Raw genomic sequence first — 21742 nt, 5'->3', positions numbered from 1 at the left:
ATGCTCTGCCATTGGCCACACCTCAGCATCTTGTAGACGGAATGCATTACGTCCGCAGCATCAACATAAGAAAACACAAAAGGCAACAGTTAACTCGTAGATGGATGATCAAGGCTGTGATACTCCTTTGCAAGCCGATCAAGGGAAATTAGAAACAGTAAATGACATGGAGGTTGAGGGAGAGCAGCAAACGAAACAGATAAATGCCGCCTCTGGGAATGAGGAGGAGCCGGCTAATCCTTTGCAAATGATAATACATCAGCCTGCTACGGGTATTGAAGAGGTCGGAAAACAGGATGAAAAAAAAAGTGGGGGGAATACACTGAAGAAGAACAATCAGACTCTGAAGAAGGGGCTTTGCAAGCTACGGAAACCAAATTAGTGACACCCACATCGAGCAAGGACGCTATAGTCTGCAGATCAGGTATTCCTGGTTCCGGAACCACTGAATGGATTACCACCAGAAAAAAGCACAAAATAAAAACCGCTTGTATGTCTTCTGATTCCCACTCTAGAGTGCGGATTAGACCTCCAATTCGTTTTATATGATAGTTTGATACTGGAATTATCGCCGGATCAGCAACCGTGAAACTCAGAGGGCTTTAAAGCTCATTTGCAACGTTAACCGCCCTGATCTGGTTTGTCTCTTTGAACCCATGGTGGATTTTGACAGGATCCCTCTCTTTTTTTGGCACTCGCATGGCTTAGAGCTAATATGCTGTAATTTGATTAGTTGCATAGGTTATCTCAGTCGTTACACAATTATTGCAAAACATGAACAACATATCACAATCAGTTCCATGGGCATTAATTCTTTTCAATTTTCCATTAGAGTCTGCAACAAGAAAGTGGTTATGGGGGACTTAATGCGTTGACTGGCGCCCATGAGAAAACAGGCAGGGCACCGTTTGAAGTGAGTTGTAGAGATTTTCGTGGTTTTATCAGTGATAATGGTCTGGTGGAGGTTGATATCTTTGGGCCACAATTCACATGGTCTAATGGGAGGCTTGGAACTGAGAATGTAGAAAGCAGAATTGAGAGGGTGCTTGTAAATGAGGAGTTTGTGGATTCCTGGGATAGAATCAACTGCTCTGTTCTACCTCATTATCATTCGGATAATTTTCTGCTCCTCCTCTCCTGCGCGACGGGCATTACTAGGAAGTCGCGGTTCCGTTTTTTTTAGATGTGGACTATAACGGATTCGGTCAATAGGCTAATTGCTGATCACTGGCGGGATTCGCACATCTCATTACCTCCGGCTCAACTCCTATGTCACAAGTTAAAAACTCTGAAGCCAAAACTGCGTACTTGGAATAGGGAAGTTTTTGGTAGAGTGGACTCGAACATCTCCGCGGCTAAGCTTAGTCTAGAAAACATTCAAAAACTTATTTTTGATCTTGGGCTGAATGATGAGAGGAGAACTCTAGAGGTAGAAGCACAAAGAATGCTCGATCTTCAATTATACCGTCAGGAGCTCTTGGCTCATGAGAAAAGCAAAGATAAATGGTTGGCTGCGGGGGATAGAAATTCAAGCTTTTTCCATCGATCCATCAAACATAAAAAGGTATACCCCTCTCTAGATAGCCTGATTATTGATGGGGTCCTAACTTCTGATGAAAATGCTATTGCTTAGCATGCTGTTAGCTATTACTCCTCCTTATTCACTAGAGAACGACTAAATATTGACTATCCTTCACGAGCATGCACAAGCCCCCTCCCTCCGGACACCAAGCACTGACCCCCACCTCAAAAACGTGCACGCCGTGGTGAAAAAAAATTAATTAATTAAAAAATGCAAGTTGCAAAATCGTTTTAGACGTGCAACACGAGGACTTCCCAAGAGGTCAGCTATCTTAGTACTACTCCCGCCCAAGCGCGTTTAACTTCGCAGTTCTGATGGGATCCGGTGCATTAGTGCTGGTATGATCGCACCCGTCATCCCATGCAAAAACTAAGCATATATTCCATATTGCGTGCCTCTTTCTCCTGTATGCTCATCCTTCAAGTATATGCACAAGCCCATCCCTCGAAACCGAAGCACTGACCCCGCCTCGAAAACATGCACGTCGTAATGAAAAAAATTAATTAATTCAAAAATGCACGTTACAAAAAAGGTTTGGGGGTCCAACACGAGGACTTACCAAGAGGTCACCCATCTTAGTACTTCTCTCGCCGAAGCATGTTTAACTTCGAAGTTCTGATGGGATCCGGTGCATTAGTGCTGGTATGATCACACTCGTTATCCCATGCAAAAACTAAGCATATATTCCATATTGAATCCCTTTCTGTCATATCTGATTCTATTTTGGATCGAAATGTCACACCCGACCCTAAACGGCATCGGGTATGAACGGAAAATGGGATAACGGACTTCTAACAACTAACCAACTCCTATCCGTCTAACAAACGCCTATCCGTCTGAAAATTTATTCAGACTACCTAAAGTTTTATTAATTATTTGGCTTGGACTTGATAATTCTATCAAGCTTCCTACGTATCCCGAACGTCTTTTACTCTTTAAATCGGGAATCAAAGCCACGTAGTTCTACCAATTTTTATATTCAACTTTACACCGACTTTAATTGACAAATATCAGTATTAGTCATTCTAATGTATAACTTATTTTAACTCTACAATTTAACGTCACTTAACTATTATATAGAATTAAATTTTAAACGGAACATTTCTATTAGACTATTTATGTTCGTCACCGAAACTGTAAACTGTCACACTAAACTGATATCGTTAATTATGACTGAAGGTTCAGTTAGACTCGTGTCACTGCTACAAGTCTATCCGTACAAATTTTTCTTTTCAATTTCTTTATTTTATTATTATTTTTAAATATATAAAAATCTAGACTACGACAATTTAATAATTTACTCGCGTTAATTTCTTCCGTAACCGAAATCTCCAAATGATCGTCTATTTTCGTATATAACTGTCTAACAAGAACCGTACTTAAAGAGAAAATATTAGTACATCTTAAAGTTATATCATTTTTCTTAAATCAGATATTTCAGTTCACCAAAACTTAGACTACCATCAATCAAATTAACCGTAAAACATTTACTAAATTCTTAACCTGTACCCAAAATAATTATCGAAACCTAAAGTTGAAAAGTCGGACGTACCTCGAAATTCAAATCGATTTTTACTTAGTACAATTAACCGTTACAATTATGGTTTTTTTTCTTAACTCATTATCGAATTATATAACCTTCAAAATTTTATATCCCACATTTTTCATATTCCTAGGTCCGAAGAAAATAACTCAGAGCTCTGATACCAAAATGTCAAACCCGATCCAAAATAGAATCGGATATGACAGTGAGACATTACCACAGACATGAACGAGTCGAAAGTAACATCTCACAATCAAATGTTAAGAATTAGAAATCATGTTTGAACTTAAAAACATTTTCTACATATACTTTTACCTTTGTAAAAGGTCGAAAATCATTTATAATTTCCAAATACGAATCCTTTTCTCGTGCGTTTTACCAAAACGAGTTTGAAACGTAGAAAATTACTCCAATTCTAACTTGTTAACTTTTAATTTGCCTAATCTCACAAATTAACACCATAATTAGACATTCAAACCAAATCCGGCATAACACAACTTCTTATCCTTTCAAAATTAGCAACTCGGGTGCCTAAACATTCACAAGCACAAAACAAATCTATATCTACATGTACAAAATGGTATGCAATACCCTAGAAGACGACTTGGACAATCGTGGCCGTATCCAATCCTCGCCCTAGTGTCGAACACTTCCCTCAATACCTCGTACTTCTTCGCCTAAAAACATTAAAACATTTGAAAATATGAGACAAAAATCTCAGTAAGCAACTATCAACTATAAAAACTAGTTCTTATGTAAAATAGCTATATATATACATTTGTGAAAACATTTAACCAAACCAAACCTTAAACTTATTAACTTGTAAACAACATCAAATTAAAACAGAATTTTAATCAAAAATCTCAAATCAAACTTAATCGAAATGTAATGATTCATTTATAAACATTTACTAAAAACCGAAGTTCAAATCAAATTCAATATCGTATCCATCACCGAGTATCCCCTCGTAAATCGATCCACAACACATAAACATAATCGAGACGTCTCTTTAACCATGCCTAATCCCGTATTGGTCTTACCCAACACTTCGTTGCCAATACCCGACTAGGTCTTTAGACTGTGTACACAGGCCATGTTCCTCACTGAACATGGTCTTCAAATATCAAACCACCCGTCCGGACTACTCCTGATGGATACAAACTTTATCCAAAATCCAACCAAACTTCAATTATATATATTTTCTCATCAAATAGATCAACTTTACTACAATCATCAATAAATCGAAATCCAACATTTACTGAATCAAAATAGCAATTGAACCCCTGAAGAAATCCAATTTAACACCAATTGAACCGAAATATCATTTATCTTCACAGTTTTGATAGGATCCAGTGCATTAGTGCTGGTATGATCGCACCCGTCATCTAATGCAAAAACTAAGCATATATTCCATATTGCGCGCCTCTTTCTCCCGTATGCTCATCCTTCACCTGCATGCACAAGCCCCTCCCCTCGGACCCCAAGCACTGACCGCCGCCTCGAAAACGTTCACGCCGTGGTGAAAAAAATTAATTAATTAAAAAATGCACGCTGCAAAAAAGTTTTGGGGTTGCAACAACGAGGACTTCCCAAGAGGTCACCCATCTTAGTACTACTCTCGTCCAAGCACGTTTCACTTCGGAATTCTGATAGGATACGGTGCATTAGTGCTGGTATGATCACACTCATCATCCCATGCAAAAACTAAGCACATATTTCATACTGCGCGCCCATTTCTCCCGTATGCTCCTCCTTCACGTGCATGCACAAGTCCCCTCCCACCGGACCCCAAGCACTAACCCCCGCCACGAAACATTCACTCCGTGGTGAAAAAAATTAATTAATTAAAACATGCACGCTGCAAAAAAAGTTTTGGGGGTGCAACACGAGGAATTCCCAAGAGACCACCCATCTTAGTACTACTCTCGCCCAAACACGTTTAACTTCAAAGTTCTGATAGGATCCAGTGAATTAGTGCTGGTATGATCGCACTCGTCGTCCTATGCAAAAACTAAGCATATGTTCCATATTGCGCGCCCCTTTCTCCCGTATGCTCATCCTTCACGTGCATGCACAAACCCCTCCCCCCGAAACCCATGCACCGACCCCCGCCTCGCAAACATGCACGCCGTTGTGAAAAAAAATTAATTTATTAAAAAATGCACGTTGCAAAAAAGTTTTGGCAGTATGTAATTTATGACTACTAATGGCAGATAAGCTTTGAAAAATAAGATTGTGAATACCACAAACATCTATTATCTATGAAGTATAATGAAAAAAATAAAAAAATGGAGGAATAATTGAAAGTATTACCTCCAAGACGGAGAGGTAGGAATCTGAAAGTCCTGTGTGCTTTCCAACCATAGCAATTCTTACCTACATAGCACACACAACTTAGCGAATAAAGAAAAAATGGGAACTTGTCCTTAGAATTTGGAAACTATTTTTCTAGGATGTAATGCGATTTCAGAAGCGGATCAAACCAAGTCCTCCCCCTGAATACTATGCTGGTTTGGCTTTGTTGTCTGTATTCAAAGCATTTTCACTTGTTAAGTGCATTAGCAACAAATGCTATATAACTCGTAATTTCATATGCAATACCATGTTATGGAATGAATTATAAATATAGCTTCTCGCCAACTACATTGATAAAAGGCATAAGGCTATCATGGATCAAGCAGAAATTGAAAGTTCCTGAAAACAATGCTAGATTTTATTTTAATTAAAATCAAGCTACCACTAATTATAAACGATGAAAACAAACCAACATAGAATAAACATTGATCCATACAAACAATGAAAAACAAAGACTATAGAATCCATACAAACAGTGATTATTCCATCTCCAACCAACAAGAGCAGGACCAAAATAAGAATATGAAATTATCACAATAAGAGCAGGACCAAAATTATTCAGCCACAAACAAAATTTAAAAGCAAAATTATCAAACAAAATTACTTCTACCCAAATCATTAATAATGTTATATCAGACTAGAATCATATATTAAACCAAAACAAAAATATGAAATTAAACCAAAACTATGATAGAATGCATTGAATGAAACTAAACCTGATTCTCTGACATTAACCCATAGCATATTCAGAAACCTTGTATTGAAATTAAACAAGAACCCGGAACTATTTTTATGATAACCAACCAAAATAACTTGATTTGAAGAAAATAAAATGGGTTAAGAGTGTTTGGTTCTTTCGCTTTTGAGATGCGTTGAGGAACCAGGCGTTGATTTTCGACATTGAGGACACTAGATTTTCATTTAATCTATGGGAATGGTTGGATGTGAACAGTGGCGAATATAGAACTGCTCGGCTGGAGGGGCCAATTTAACACCATGTCGAGCCGCCCAAATACGGATGACTTGAGGCAGCCCTAAGCTGGGCACCTCAAGTCTGGGGGTGCTAATTCAGCACCCCAACCTTAAATAATGGAGACAGGGAAGACGGAAACCACCCCTACTCAGGGTGGTTCCGACGGCCGGAGGGGCCCGGGCACCCCAGGCCCCTCCCTGTCTCCGCCCCTGGATGTGAAAGAGAAACTCGAGTTTGTGGCTTTAGTTTAGTGAAGAAGAAAATGAGTTCAGATCAAAGTTAGGGTTTTTCCATTGCACAGATAAAGGGTTATTTCCAATTTCTTTCATTTGGGAAAGAGAAATGGCTAGGCTTTATATTATTTAGCTTTATTGTTGGGGAATTACATCATATCGCCACTATAGTGTATATATATTAGTGGGGAGAGAAGAATCCCCACAATATATATATTTTTCTGTGACGAATATGCGGCTCCCCACAATATATTATGTTAACTATAGCGAATTTGTTGAATCTCCACTATTATATAATGTTATATGAAGATAAATAATAGTGCTAATTTTATTCAATTTTCTTGTAGTGAGGAAAATCATTCAATTAGCCATAAAAATATATGCACTTTTATGAGAATTTATAATTCGCCACTATAAGAAGTTTATGTGGTGAATTAATATGTTCGTCACTAAGATATATTATTATTTTATGGGAAACATCTTAATTCGACACAAAAATATATCATATTTTATGGCGAATTAAATTTTCGCCACTATATGTTATGTTTTTGTGTCGAATATATCGTTTCTCCACCAATATATCATTTTATGTGGGGAACAAATAAATTCCTCATTGAAAAGGTCATAATTAGTGGCGAAATTTGTATTTCCCACAAAGCTATTAATTTTAGTGTCGAATAATATATCCCCACTGGATTTTCCCCATAAAAAGAGCAATTCCTTGTAGTGGATAATGCTTCTGATGTTGATTGTCTTCTGTCATTTGAAAAAATGTCACATGACATCAGTCTATTTATACATTATCATGTTATGCATGTTACTAAAATTAATTAATTAAAAAATGCACGTTGTAAAAAAGTTTTCGGGGTGCAACACGAGAACTTCCCAAGAGGTCACCCATCTTAGTACTACTCTCACCCAAGCATGTTTCACTTCGGAGTTCTGATGGACTCCGGTGCATTAGTGCTGGTATGATCGCACCCGTCATCCCATGCAAAAACAAAATATATATTCCATATTGCGCGCTCCTTTCTCCTGTATGCTCATTCTTCACGTGCATGCACAAGCCCCCTCCCCCCGGACCCCAAGCACTGACCCCCGCCTCGAAAACGTGCACGCCGTGGTGAAAAAAAATTAATTAATTAAAAAATGCACGTTGCAAAAAAAAGTTTTGGGGTGCAACACGAGGACTTCCCAAGTGACACACACTAAATTAAATCATTTTTCTCACTTCACTTACTCTCCTCACAATACATCTATTTATACTAAGATTGGTTAAATTCTAATCACAAACTAAGCCGGTGAATGTAGAAAATCTCTCTCAATTATTTTAGATATTTTGCTACAACTTTTAAGAAGTCGGTAATACAATATTGTCCTTGTTTTTGTTTTCTTTACTGATTTCTATCCAGAAGTTCTATAGTCGCAATCAAAACTCTGCTTTCCGGTATTGTCGGCCGGCAGAAATATTCTCACAATCAAACTTCAGTTTTACCCTAATGTCGGCCGCGGAAATGATTTTGCAATCCGATAATGTTGCGCTCCACACTTTATCCTTCTTTTTTTAGGTTAGAGAAAAAGAAGAAGAAACGGTATCGTACTTACATTGTTATAAAATTGACTACTTAATACTGACATTTTCTTCCTTTCCGGTCTTATCCAGTTCAAGGGTTACTTTCTCTCCTCCTACTTTCTTTCTTTGATTTTTTTCTCTTAATTATAATCTTTGTTAACTATTGTAATTCATTCGATAAAAAAAACTATTGTAATTCAAAAAATATAATTATAACGGTCATCTTATCAAACCCACAAACACAAAACACATCACTTCATTAAATCATGAAACCTCATTACCAAATCAACCCAAAAAGCAAACCAAGCCCATAACCAAAACGCAAAACACATCTACGCTATACTACAAGAAATATGATATTTTATGACGATTTTTTTTTCTACAAACATAATTTCGTCACTACTAATCACTTAAACATGACAAATCAACCCAACTAGCAATTTAATTATTATTGTTTGTTAAAATTATATTGAATTGTTGTTGTTAGTAATGTCTAATATGGACATTTTTAAATTAATCAACAAATAAATTATGAAATAAAAAATGTATTACACAAATTAATAAAAATTAAATAAAAAAAATCAAAAAAATTAAATTAAATTTTTTATGTAAAATGTCATCACGTTAACTAAGAAGCCAATTTTCCAATAAAAATTGTGACAAATTTATTAAATAGATTGTTATTCAAGGGTTATCTAGTTAACATGAATAATAAATATGTGATCATAGTAACATGCATAACATGATAGTGTATAAATAGACTTATTAATTTTTTTCAGCACGATGGTTTTTACCCATCGTTTGAAAGGGTGACCAATGTAGTGATAACTCATTTAATTCTTGCATCAGAAAAGGTCTCTCGTATTTGGGTGTAGAGTGATTACAAAACTTTGAGCCCATGTTTCACTCAACTAATGGTTCTCACTCTACATATCTTGTTGTTCTTCTTTCGCCCTTCTTTCCTCCTGTGCACAGTGTGGACTCATCTGATGAACATGCATTACCTATTCAAGAACAATCTGCACGAAAAAACATGTATTATTAGATTTTACATCTTCTAATATGTTGATATGTGAGCAAAACATTAATAAAAGTTATTATTATTGAATACAGCTATTTGCACTTATCAAAAGACAATTCTCCTCTTCATGCTCTGTAAAGTTGCCCCCCCCCCCCCCCCCTCTATGTCTTTGGTGTGCGTTCTTAGTTCGTGGAACAACGGTGATTGCTCCTCTAGTGTATCCTTCATCGGCGTTTCTAATTCATAAAGGCAACAATATCAGTTTTTAAATGGAGTTTTCAAATACCGAGTTCAGCCCATATAAGCTCACAAATAATACATGTATTATTTTTAAGGATAAAAAATGGGTTGCGGTTGTCTATAACTTTTTGCGATGATCCATAAATATTCGGGACCTTCTTATATAAATTGTTGTCCTATTAGATTATAATTCATTTTGATTTTGTAAAAATACTCACCATAAAAAAATTTGATAGGTACGAATTGTTATGTAATTAACTTAATAATATGAATAAATTAGTGAAAATTAATTGTGTTTTATAATATATTAGTCATTTTAGATTGAATATATATTACGAAAATATTTTGGTTTAAAGAAAAAATTAAGATTATAAAAAATAATTATTGTAACAAAAAAATATTAAAATTATATAATAATAATAAGAACGTATAAGGTTTAAGGAAAAAAAAATTGAGATTAAAACTATAATAATAATAAGAAGAAGAAGAAATAGGAAAAAAAATAAAAATATCTGCTAAGAAAAAAAAAAGATTAAAACTATAATAATAATACGAAGAAGAAATTAGGGAAAAAATAAAAACATGCAGGCTAGTGGAATCGAACTCCCACTTATGTACATACATCCCTTACGTCCTTACCACTAGTCTAATAATAGATTTCGTTATAAATTTCAAATCTATATGTCTTTCAACTATTTAATATCAAATTTCCGATCAGAGGCCCTATAAGTTGGAGGCCCTAGGCGGCCGCCTATGCCGGCTGCCCCTAGAGCCGGCCCTGCCCAAGAGGTCATCCATCTTGGTACTACTCTCGCTCAAGCACGTTTCACTTTGGAGTTTTGATGGGAATCGAGTGCTGGTATGATCGCACCCGTCATTCCATGCAAAAAAACTAAGTATATATTCCATACTGTGCGCCCCTTTCTCCCGCTGTTCTGCACAATTCCATATAAATTGATTCACAAATCAATATTTTTTAATTTTTACGATTAGATAATAAGTAGGGATAAAATCGAAATTTACACCTGATATACATTTAGCGTATAAAATCATAAAAACTTTATTTTTAGGATTTCCATTTGAAACAAAATATTAAAAAAAATCTCAATGGATTTCTTGTGCCACTAATCGCCTTTTGGAATCATGATTTCATCTGCTTATTTATAGAGAGATACAATCTTTGTTTAGGTGTAGCTTTTTGATGTGGGATTGAAAAATAGGATGAGAAATGTGTTAAAGAGTAATATAAGATATATGATTGAGGCTTAACTATCAGTTCGAGTAATTAGTGAAAGTCGTTCCATGTTATGGTACTAGAGCCACGTCGACCAAACGGTTGAGGGTTCGAATCCTGACAACCTCAAATTGTGGAATTTAAAACACATGGGAAAATGGGCATCTGTTGTGCACGCTGCAAGGCCATTGAGCATTTACGTATGAGGGTGTGTCGAAGATTAATATAAAATATATGATTGGACTTTGTAACTATTAGCTTCAGCTTTTAATTAAAGTAGTTACATTATAAAAAAAAAAACAAGTGACACAGCTTCACTTCTATCTTTTTTTTCTGAATTAAAAAAAATCAGATAACTTTATGTTAACACATTTCATTTCATTTTTTTCTAAGAAACTCACTTTATATATTTAGTTTTCAATTATAGCCTTAACCTTTTAAAAACTTTCCATTTAATCAATTTCCAAATCCATCATCAACTATAACCTCAATTATATTTAAAGTTATTTAGAATCAAACAACTTAGTAAATGTTTATTAAAACTATGTGAACCAAGTTTTACATTAATTTTCTATAAATTAGTAATTATATATATATATATATATATATATATATATATATTATTTATTTATTTATTTATTATAAAATTATTTGGTTTAACCAATCCGAGTCAATGAGTTGAACCAATGACTCTTAAATCAGTTGTCAATCTGGTTAAATTTCCAGTTCAGATTTTTAACCTTGCTAATAAATGACAAATTGCTAATAAATGATCATTTTAGTTTGTATAGGGAAAAAAAGTTAAACTCAACACATATAATTTTTATTTTAATTTCAAATTCTATTTCTTTTATATGGAATAGCAAATTTAATTTTGCCTTAATACATTCGATGCCTTCTGTACTTGGCCTAAAACTTCAAAGCAAAAAATAGGAGACAAGTCCCACCACATGTCAAAAAGAAACAGATAGATAAATAATTAAAAACTTTTGAAAGTTGACATTTGATTTTTTTTTTTTTTTTGAATGCAATTGAACAAGAATAGTGAGTTAATAAATGTAACTAGACAAGAATATACGGTTATTAAATATAATTATATAAGAATATATTGTTATTGAATGTAATTTAATAAGAATATAGAATAATTGAATGTAGATGAACAAGAATAAGAATAAGAAATAATTTAGAACTTTTAAAATTTTAAAAATTTAGAGTAGCAGTTGAATTTTTGAACCTAATACAGGAAGCATGCAACAAACAGATGTATTAAACCTTTATTTAAATCATTATTATAAATTATAAAAAAAAAAAGTTTACATCATTTTACAAGAAAAAACAAATAAAATTTAATAACTTTTTGCCTATTAAAAATGTTTCTTTGACTATTCAAAAAAGGAAATAAAATTAATCACTCAATCACTCAAACTACACCGACGTTATGCGTTTTTTACGGCTATAATAGTCGTTATATATTTATCTCTAACTTCAAAAGGACGGGTAATGAAACTATATCTATTAATTAACAAATAACAAATTTAGGGTTACTTCTTGTAGCGCACAGATCTATTGAATAGCAGGAACAGAAACAAACTTTAGCTTCGTGTCATCGATCTAGATGAAGGATACACTAGAGGAGCAATCACCGTTGTTCCATGAACTAAGAACGCACACCGAAGACATAGAGGGGAGCGGCAACTTTACAGAGCATGAAGAGGAGAATTGTCTTTTGATAAGTGCAAATAGCATGTATTAAATAATAATAACTTTTATTAATGTTTTGCTCACAAATCAACATATTAGAAGATGTAAAATCTAATAATACATGTTTTTCCGTGCAGATTGTTCTTGAATAGGCAATGCATGTTCATCAGATGAGTCCACACTGTGCGCAGGAGGAAAGAAGGTCGAAAGAAGAACAACAAGATATGTAGAGTGAGAACCATTAGTTGAGTGAAACATGGGCTCAAAGTTTTGTAATCACTCTACACCCAAATACGAGAGACCTTTCCTGATGCAAGAATTAAATGAGTTATCACTACGTTGGTAACCCTTTCAAACGATGGGTAAAAACCATTATGCTGAAAAAAAATTAATAAGTCTATTTATACACTATCATGTTATGCATGTTACTATGAGGACATATTTATTATTCATGTTAACTAGATAACCCTTGAATAACAATCTATTTAATAAATGTGTCACAATTTTTATTGGAAAATTGGCTTCTTAGTTAACGTGATGACATTTTACATAAAAAAATTTAATTTAATTTTTTTGATTTTTTTGATTTACTTTTTATTAATTTGTGTAATACATTTTTTATTTCATAATTTATTTGTTGATTAATTTAAAACATGTCCATATTAGACATTACTAACAACAACAATTCAATATAATTTTAACAAACAATAATAATTAAATTGCTAGTTGGGTTGATTTGTCATGTTTAAGTGATTAGTAGTGACGAAATTATGTTTGTAGAAAAAAAAATCGTCATAAAATATCATATTTCTTGTAGTATAGCGTAGATGTGTTTTGCGTTTTGGTTATGGGCTTGGTTTGCTTTTTGGGTTGATTTGGTAATGAGGTTTCATGGTTTAATGAAGTGATGTGTTTTGTGTTTGTGGGTTTGATAAGATGACCGTTATAATTATATTTTTTGAATTACAATAGTTTTTTTTTATCGAATGAATTGCAATAGTTAACAAAGATTGTAATTAAGAGAAAAAAATCAAAGAAAGAAAGTAGGAGGAGAGAAAGTAACCCCTGAACTGGATAAGACCGGAAAGGAAGAAAGTGTCAGTATTAAGCAGTCAATTTTATAACAATGTAAGTACGATACCGTTTCTTCTTCTTTTTCTCTAACCTAAAAAAAGAAGGATAAAGTGTGGAGCGCAACATTACCGGATTGCAAAATCATTTCCACGGCCAACATTAGGGTAAAACTGAAGTTTGATTGTGAGAATATTTCTGCCGGCCGACAATACCGGAAAGCAGAGTTTTGATTGTGACTATAGAACTTCTGGACAGAAATCAGTAAAGAAAACATTAGTTTTCGTTTATTTTATTTTATTTTATTTTATTTTTTATTTTTTTTAAGTGTTCAGGTTTAAAATAAAATTAAAAAAAAAAATTGGCCCCAAGAGGCCCAGCCCGCTGCTCAGCCGAGATAAGCAACGGTTCGGGATTTTTTTCCGAACGAAGCTGAAATAAATAAATAAAAAATAATAATAAAAAATTGCCACCGCAAATCATCAAGTTTTTTGCGATTGCGATAAAATCAGTAAGTTGTCTTCTCCACCCTAACTTTTTACACTTGTTCTTTATGGTTTGGGATGCAATGTTGGAACTCATTGCATATTTTTAGTGTGAGGAGGAGGGGTAGACAAACTTACAAAAATTTGTATAATTTTTAAATTTTTGTTGCGTCGTGTCTAGTTTAGTTTTGCGTTTTTCGGGTTTTATTTATATTTTGCATGTTTAGGACCTAAAACCGTGAACCTCCTTCGAATCTAAACTTCGTTATTCGTCCTTGAGGGCTGAGAACTGAATCTAAGATTGCATGACAACTAGTTTAGGTGTAGGACACAATCCTTGTATCTGAAAAAGCATGAGCTAAAGTTTGCATTTAGACCCTACTTTTGAAGAAATGCTAAAATCATTACTTAGGTAGATAACTTAAGAATTGAAGGCATGTGATGTTAAACTTGAGTTTGGGGAGAACTAGTAAACATAAAAATTGAAACCCAAAGAATTGTGAGTTGAATTTGAGCCCAAGAGCGAACATCAAAAAAAGCTCTTTTTCTTGACATTTTTGTGTGAATGCTTTGACTTGTCGAAAGATTACAGATTTTGCACCTAATACTGTGTTGAACCTACATGCAATGATTTGAGATGGTAGACGATGAAATCAGCCTCATTAGAATTAACCATTTTCTTTACCTTATTTTCTCTTTTTCATCCACTCTAGGAAGCCCCTTTGAGCCTATATTTTTGTAGTTTATAGATTTTTCTTTCGTTCTAACCCAATTTTTGCAAACCATCATTTGGTTTGCTACTTAACCCTAAGTTTTTGCAAAGCTCACATCGAGCCTTTGTCATTTCTATCGCTTTATCTTTGTTTATGGCATCATAGTAGCAAGCCAAAAGGCTAAGAAGTGAATGAGCATCACTATCCCAAAAAGAAAAAGAGAAAAACAAGAAAAAGGAAAGAAAAGAAAAGAGACGAACAAAAAGGAGAGAACTTCATTCCCCAGTTCTTAAAATAAAAAACGTCTCAAGAAAACATCCTGAAAAGAGAATAATGAATGAATAAAAAGCTCAGTCACTTCATATTTGCTAAAGTCATTTGAACTTCGTTTTTCTAGCGCTAGAACTATTAACCATTGTTGTACCTTTAACCCTCTAACCACATTACAACCCCAATTCGAGGCTGTTTTTGATATCATCGGAGTCATATAGCATAGTAGAGGAACTCGGATGAACATGCAAAATCAACGTAATCCTAAGCAAGAACATAAGCCGAGAGTAAACACTTTAGCCACCAAAATTGTGTGAAATGAGTGAACTACCTATGGTGAGGTGTTTTACCTAGCGATCCGCTCAAGCTCGTTTAATTGAACATGTGTCCTTTTTCTTAAAACATATGACCTATGATAATTGAAATGCGGCTTTTGGATATCGTGTCTCTACTTTGTATTTCCGAATGCATGTAATTACAGATGCTCGAAATTGTGTCAAGCACCTAGTCAAACCGGGAGGTTTTCTATCTTGCTTGTGATTGAGGGTTTAGTTTTTTAGTTTACTTGGGGACAAGTAAAGTTTTAAGTGGGAGGAGGTTTGATAGGGGTCAAAAACCCCTATCTTTGGGTACGGTTTTAGAACGGTTTTTAGCGTTATTTAGTTAATAAGCAAGCAATTCTCGCATTTAAATACTTTTGTGTGATTTAGTTAGAAATTGGAAATGTTTTATTTACTTTTCGTTGTTCAGGCTCGTTTTATGATCAATTTAGGCAAATACTGCCAAAATGGCATGCATATTATAATTCCGTTATCTTTTGAAGCTAATTGATCTGTCAAAAGTCGCACCAAACGAAGTGTTTGCTCAAAATAAGCGATTGGCGGGTCAATTTAGCCTTTGGACTAATGTTGTTTGGAGTTTATGTGCGTGTGCAGGTTAAAACATGATCAATTTCAGGCAAAAATCGTGTCTCGGGGACCCCCGGTAGTCGCTCGATGAATTGAGCATCGGTGAGCAACCCAAGCACCGCCCAGGCACTGCTCCTGCTCGCCGAGCAGGCAGTGCCTACTCGTCGAGCAGACCTGCGGGAATTGGTCAAAAAGACCAATTCTGCCCCCACGACTTCACGATGGACCCCACGACTTCCTATTTGCACAAGGACACGAATTGGGTCAAGAAAAGGGCCCGAGCCACGCCTATAAATAGAGTTTTTCCAATGTAATTAGATATCTTTCATTATTTATAAATTACTTTAGCTTTCCCCTTGAATTTCCTCTCTATCTCCTCCATCTTCATCAACCTCCATTGAAGCTCCTTCAAAGCTGTTCTCGAGGAATATTCAAGGTCCGTCCTTAAGACCTAGGAAGCCGATTGCAGAGTAGACATGTTCCTTGAAAGGGATTTTCGTATCTCCTTTTACTTTTCCTTGTTTTTACTCTTTGATACAGTCTATGAATCCTAGGCTAATTGTATCCCGTGACATTATCTTCCATCTTTAATAATATTTTAGCTCTTATTTTGTTCTATGCTTAATTGTTTAATCTTTGTTTTACGCTTTATTCAATTGGTTTAACTCATTCAAAAGCCCCAAAATAGAGTAGGCACATATTGTGAGCTGAATCTGACCTAGTTAGAGCCTAGGAGATTGATGACCTCTTAGTTGATTAAGCCCAAATTGCTGAGCCTTAGACCTAGTTTCGGCCTTACAAGGGAATCACGCACTAGGAACTTCAGGAGGGTAAGTAGTGTTAATCGCCTTGAATACAAGTGACTTAGATTAGGTTTTTAATCAATAGACCTAATAACCTAACCTCATTATTATCGTTCATACCATGTTCCTTCGGATAATTGCATTAGTGAAAGATCAATTAGGAGTAGTTTAACTTAATTGGGCGTAGAATAACTTAGTTAGAACTAGATAACTTAGCTAGGAGTAGCGTAATTCAACCTAGGAGTAGATTAACTTAATCAAAACCAATTCAAAACCCCACAAAGCCTAGATAGCACCTGAGACCGAGTAGTTCAATACTTGTGGTAAATAAATCCTGTGGACGATAACCTGGACTTTTTTAGAAATTTATTACTTGATAACGACGGGGTACACTTATCCCTTAGTGAGCCTTGCGGTACCGAACGCCATGAGGCGCATCATGAGCCACGAACAATTTGATTAACACATAAAAGAAGAACTGTTAGTAATCAACCTTAATAATATCAATCATAATAACTACCTTTAAAGGAATCGATACGAGATCAAAGAGAGAGTGAGAAAGATTGTAATTTAGCCGGGATGATTTCGGAACGGTTCCTCTATCCACCTTCTTTGTGTGGCCGAAATTTCTAGAGCGAGGGTCTATTTATAGACTCCTCACATTCTAACCCTAGTTGTATTATTTAATTAATTAATTAGAATTCAATTCGGAATAGAATTACTAATTAGGTAATTAAATAAATACTTATTTATTATCTAAATAATAACTAATTATATTTATACAATAACACTAATCTAATTAGTTATTTAATTTAGGTTATGGATAATTAATTAAAGTTATAATCACATTAAAACCTCTAATTAATATTATCAAATAATCTTTTAATTTAATTCACAACTTTAATCTAATTATAATTATCAATCAAATTAATTATCCCTAAGTATACACTAAATTACGGCACATGCAGTGTTGTCCCACTAATTACAGTTTTGTCATCTGGTTCCAAGTCCCATATGCGATCCATTAGGTCTTTATTGCTACTAGCTGTATATATCCTTTGAAATTTAATTCATCCTAATTAATTCCAACATAAATATAACGGAATATCGTCGCGAGCTGTTACTAGCAGAAACTATGATATTCCCCCATAGCAAATACGAAGTCAGGTTGATAACTGACGTTAACCTTTCTGCATTAGGTGCAATATAATTCGATCCTTAATCAACTATATCCTTTTGGTCAATTCCTTGTAACCATGGAACGTGTCAAGGTTACATTATAACAAAGAGTCTGTTTTACTTGTACAGGTTGAATTTACTCTGAAAGATTAGTTAAGTGAAATTTCTATTTCTACTCTTAACTGTATCACCTTACAAGGATTTCAGTCAATTCACCACAAGCGGGCATTTGGATATATCTCTCACTTATCAGGAGTGACGAATGCTCAATCTAACAGTAACTATTCTGCAATTACTTTATGTGGAGCCGGTAGCCATAGAGAGCTTCGGCTCTGGGCTGGAACCGCCCCTATTCTGAACCTTTCCATTATTTGAGTCTAAACAATAAGAAATTGATTTTTTTAATGGAAAAGACATAATAAAGATATATTTTTTTCATTTTTCATAAATTAAAATTTCGTTCAGAAATTAAGTTATTTGAGCCTCATATATAAGAAATTAAATTTTTTAACGGATAGACATAATAAAAATGAGTTCAAAAGTACTGTGAAAAAGTCCATTCAAAATTAATTAATAATGGTAATATATTTCTATAATTATTCAAAAATAAAATTCAAATAAATAAAAACTTTACAAATAAAATGAAGTTAGTGGGAGTTATCTTTTGAATTAAAAGTGTGTACCTTACACCATTTAATCCACTCTAAATTTCTGAAATAATCAAGTAGTTTTGACTTTTCAAATCCTAAAATGCTACATGGAAATTATCCCAGACAAAACTCATAGAGAGAAAGAAAAATTCAAATATTTGAGCTCATTCTCACAATTAAATATGCTTATGATGTATCATACAATAATAAGAGTTCTATTTTGATGTTACTAATATAATACAAGAAACTCAAACTAAACTAGAATAAAAAACTAGAAATTTCAAAACTTCCATTTAGATGAAAGAAGAAATTAAGGACACTGTCATAATAACAAAAACATCAAATTACTCTTTGTATCTCATCATCAACATAAAAGTTTTTATTACATGTTCACTTCTTCCCCCCTTCAATGCATTAAGTTTCATGAAATTGAGAGTGCAAACCTGAAAATGCCAATTCTTTATGTGTTGCTTAAGAAACATAAAAGGCAACAAGGAAGGCAACTTCAAGAGCAAATTTGGGAGCAATAAAATGTGATTTTTTTAATTTAATGAAGAGGTGAACATGTGTCAAAAATTGTATGGAAGGTCTTTATAATGATATGGAGTTACTTTCATTTGCTGGAAGGCTAACATTGATTAAATCAGCTTTATCAGGAGCTCTAATCCATTCCTTTTTACTGTATCGATGGTCGACATCTCTTCTGCAGATCATAAACAATGCTATTAGAAACTTCCTTTTGACTGGTTATTAGGACACGTGAAAGTCGGTCACTGTCTCTTGGGCATTTTACTATAAAAGTGTGAGGGCTGGTGGTCTCGGATTAAAAAGCTTTACTATCTTTAATCAAGCCTTGATGGGGAAATTTTGTTGGGAGCTTTTGCAAGGCAGTTCCTTGGTTGCGGGCTTATTAAGGCACCATTTTTTGACCGCTTTGGGGCAACCTAAGGTTCGCATCTCTAATTCTTCCATTTGGGTCTCTTGCCGTCCAACTTATTCGGTTATTGTTAAGCCCAAAATATACCTTAAATATCATTAATATTCATGTCAGTTTTGTCATGAAATCGTGCTATTTATTTCTATTTAGAGTACTTTTTGGACAGTTGGAATGGTCTCCCTCCTCTCCCGCCAGACGTTGTTACTGCTGTTCAGGACACCCGTGTCAGCAAGGATAATTTTGACACCTGCATTTGGAAGCCTTCGGCTAATGGAAAGTTTTCCATTGGTCTGTTTTATAAATGGCCGCAACCTCCCCCAAGAACGCATCCTATTAGTGCCATCTGCAAGCCGTATATTCCCCCGTCCCTCTCGATGATCGCTTGGCAGGTCTTCCATCAAAGGATCCCAACACAGAACGAACTGCAAAAAAGGGGCATCATATTAGCCTCACGTTGTGGTCTTTGCTTGACCAATTCGGAAACAATTAATCATTTTTTTATGACTTGTGTATTTGTACAAACACTTTGGTAGGCTATTGAAAGCTTATTCGGTAAAAGACTTCCAAAGACAGACAATATTGGTGACCTGCTGACCCACGCATTGCACTGTAAATTTATCCCCCAGGTTAAAGCTCTCTAGCAATGCGCTATAATTCATGTTATCTGGACGGTGTGGAAAATGCGCAACTCAGTTATTCATGATGCCACTACTCCATCAATCTCTCTAACTCTCAGGCATCTCTGGGCACACCCTCAACAGGTCGATAATATAAATAAAGCTACCATCTGGAATTATGCTGTTGAGTTAAGGATTTTAACTAATCTGTCGATCACGCCGAGACCTCCCTATGCACCGAAGATATTACCAGTCAGGTGGCGCCGCCCTCCTACGGGTTGGATAAAGGCAAATACAGACGCCTCTATTGCAAACAGAACAATGGGCTACAGTGGGGTTTTTAGGGATGAGACCGGCAGTCCTGTCGGTTCTTTCGCTGCTCCGACAGACCTCCCATTTGCGCACATGGCGAAGCTAAAAGCTGCGACTCAGGTTGTGAAGTTGGCACTAAATAAAGGCTATAATCGGCTTTGGCTAGAAAGTGATTCAACATTTGTTGTTCTGCAATTCCGCTCTCGAGCCAAGTTGATCCCTTGGATCCTAAGAGAAGATTGGGAGGACTGTTTGGAAAATTTAAACCGAATGCAAGTGATAGTTTCTCATATCTTCCACGAAGAAAACAAAATGGCATATTGTTTGGCTAACTTAGGTAGAATTACTCAAGAGGATAATTGGTGGGACCTTGCCCCCGCAGTTTGTTTAGAATTTATATGTGAGAATGTAAACGATTGTGCTGTTTATCGGTTCGTTTAACTACTTGCTCTCTCTCTTTTTATGTTTTTCTCTTTTTGTTGTGAATAAAGCATGTCCGAGGTCCCAGTGCTGCAGGGGGTGCCAACCTAATTGGGATTCACTGTCCTGGTACCTTCACTCCTAGTTCCAATTAAAAAATTGGTTGATTTGGTAAACTAATTGGTACACAAGTGATGAAAATTGCTTCAAACAGATTTAGATCACAAAATATATAAATGTCATACATAAATTGTAACTTTTCATAGTGAGAATTGCACAGTATCGGCCTAAGTAAAACAATGAAAAAGAAAAGCAAAAAACAATTAATTTCAACTTCCTTTCCTTGACATATAGACTTTCAACTTTTCCTTTTCAAACTTTTAGACAGATGGATTCAACTCCAATTTATTGTACTTGACAAACTATTTTTTAACCGATGTCCTTTTCATTGGGGTTAAGTACAATTTCTTTAGTTATATATATATATATATATAGATAAAATTGATAGTTAACTCTTGCCTTATTTTGTAAATTCCTATAGCGGCACCTCCGACTTATGGTTTTCATTTCATATTCTCACAATGGTGATGATGCTTAAACCATTCAAGACCAATTGTTTTAATGTGCATCGTTATCTCTCATCGCGCACCAAGCCCCACCGTTGGGACATTCCCGATGAAGTAGAAGATATGATCGTACACGATATAAAAACCGATACAACTTTTAAGGTATTATTTCATTACTTTTAACTCTTATTTCTTATATATTTGTTATATATATATATATATATATATATATAAGTCTTTTTTATTTCACAGATTCTTATGGATGATAATTTTGCAACCTGGTGAATCTCTTTGAAATGCATGAATACTGATGGCTTGAAATATTGGGTGGGAAGAGTTTTTACTCCTAAAAAAGG

At 34.8% G+C, this 21742-nt stretch overlaps 4 non-coding genes and 1 pseudogene across 4 annotated transcripts; all 5 read right to left on the bottom strand.

The window, feature by feature from the left end:
• Nucleotides 1-1815: 1815 nt before the first annotated feature.
• LOC136215757 (5S ribosomal RNA) lies at nucleotides 1816-1934 on the bottom strand. Its single transcript, XR_010682788.1, has one exon. It is a non-coding gene; the product is annotated as a 5S ribosomal RNA (ribosomal RNA).
• A 185-nt stretch (nucleotides 1935-2119) lies between these two features.
• LOC136215769 (5S ribosomal RNA) lies at nucleotides 2120-2238 on the bottom strand (annotated as a pseudogene).
• Nucleotides 2239-4692: 2454 nt separating this feature from the next.
• Nucleotides 4693-4812, bottom strand: LOC136215766 (5S ribosomal RNA). Its single transcript, XR_010682798.1, has one exon. It is a non-coding gene; the product is annotated as a 5S ribosomal RNA (ribosomal RNA).
• A 188-nt stretch (nucleotides 4813-5000) lies between these two features.
• On the bottom strand, nucleotides 5001-5119 carry LOC136215765 (5S ribosomal RNA). Its single transcript, XR_010682797.1, has one exon. It is a non-coding gene; the product is annotated as a 5S ribosomal RNA (ribosomal RNA).
• A 2431-nt stretch (nucleotides 5120-7550) lies between these two features.
• Nucleotides 7551-7669, bottom strand: LOC136215709 (5S ribosomal RNA). The gene has a single exon (XR_010682742.1). It is a non-coding gene; the product is annotated as a 5S ribosomal RNA (ribosomal RNA).
• Between the last annotated feature and the right edge of the window lie 14073 nt (nucleotides 7670-21742).

The sequence above is a fragment of the Euphorbia lathyris genome, chromosome 1, assembly GCF_963576675.1.
Source record: "Euphorbia lathyris chromosome 1, ddEupLath1.1, whole genome shotgun sequence".
In the NCBI taxonomy this organism is placed as follows: Eukaryota; Viridiplantae; Streptophyta; class Magnoliopsida; order Malpighiales; family Euphorbiaceae; genus Euphorbia; species Euphorbia lathyris.
This window is presented reverse-complemented; position numbering and strand designations above follow the sequence as displayed.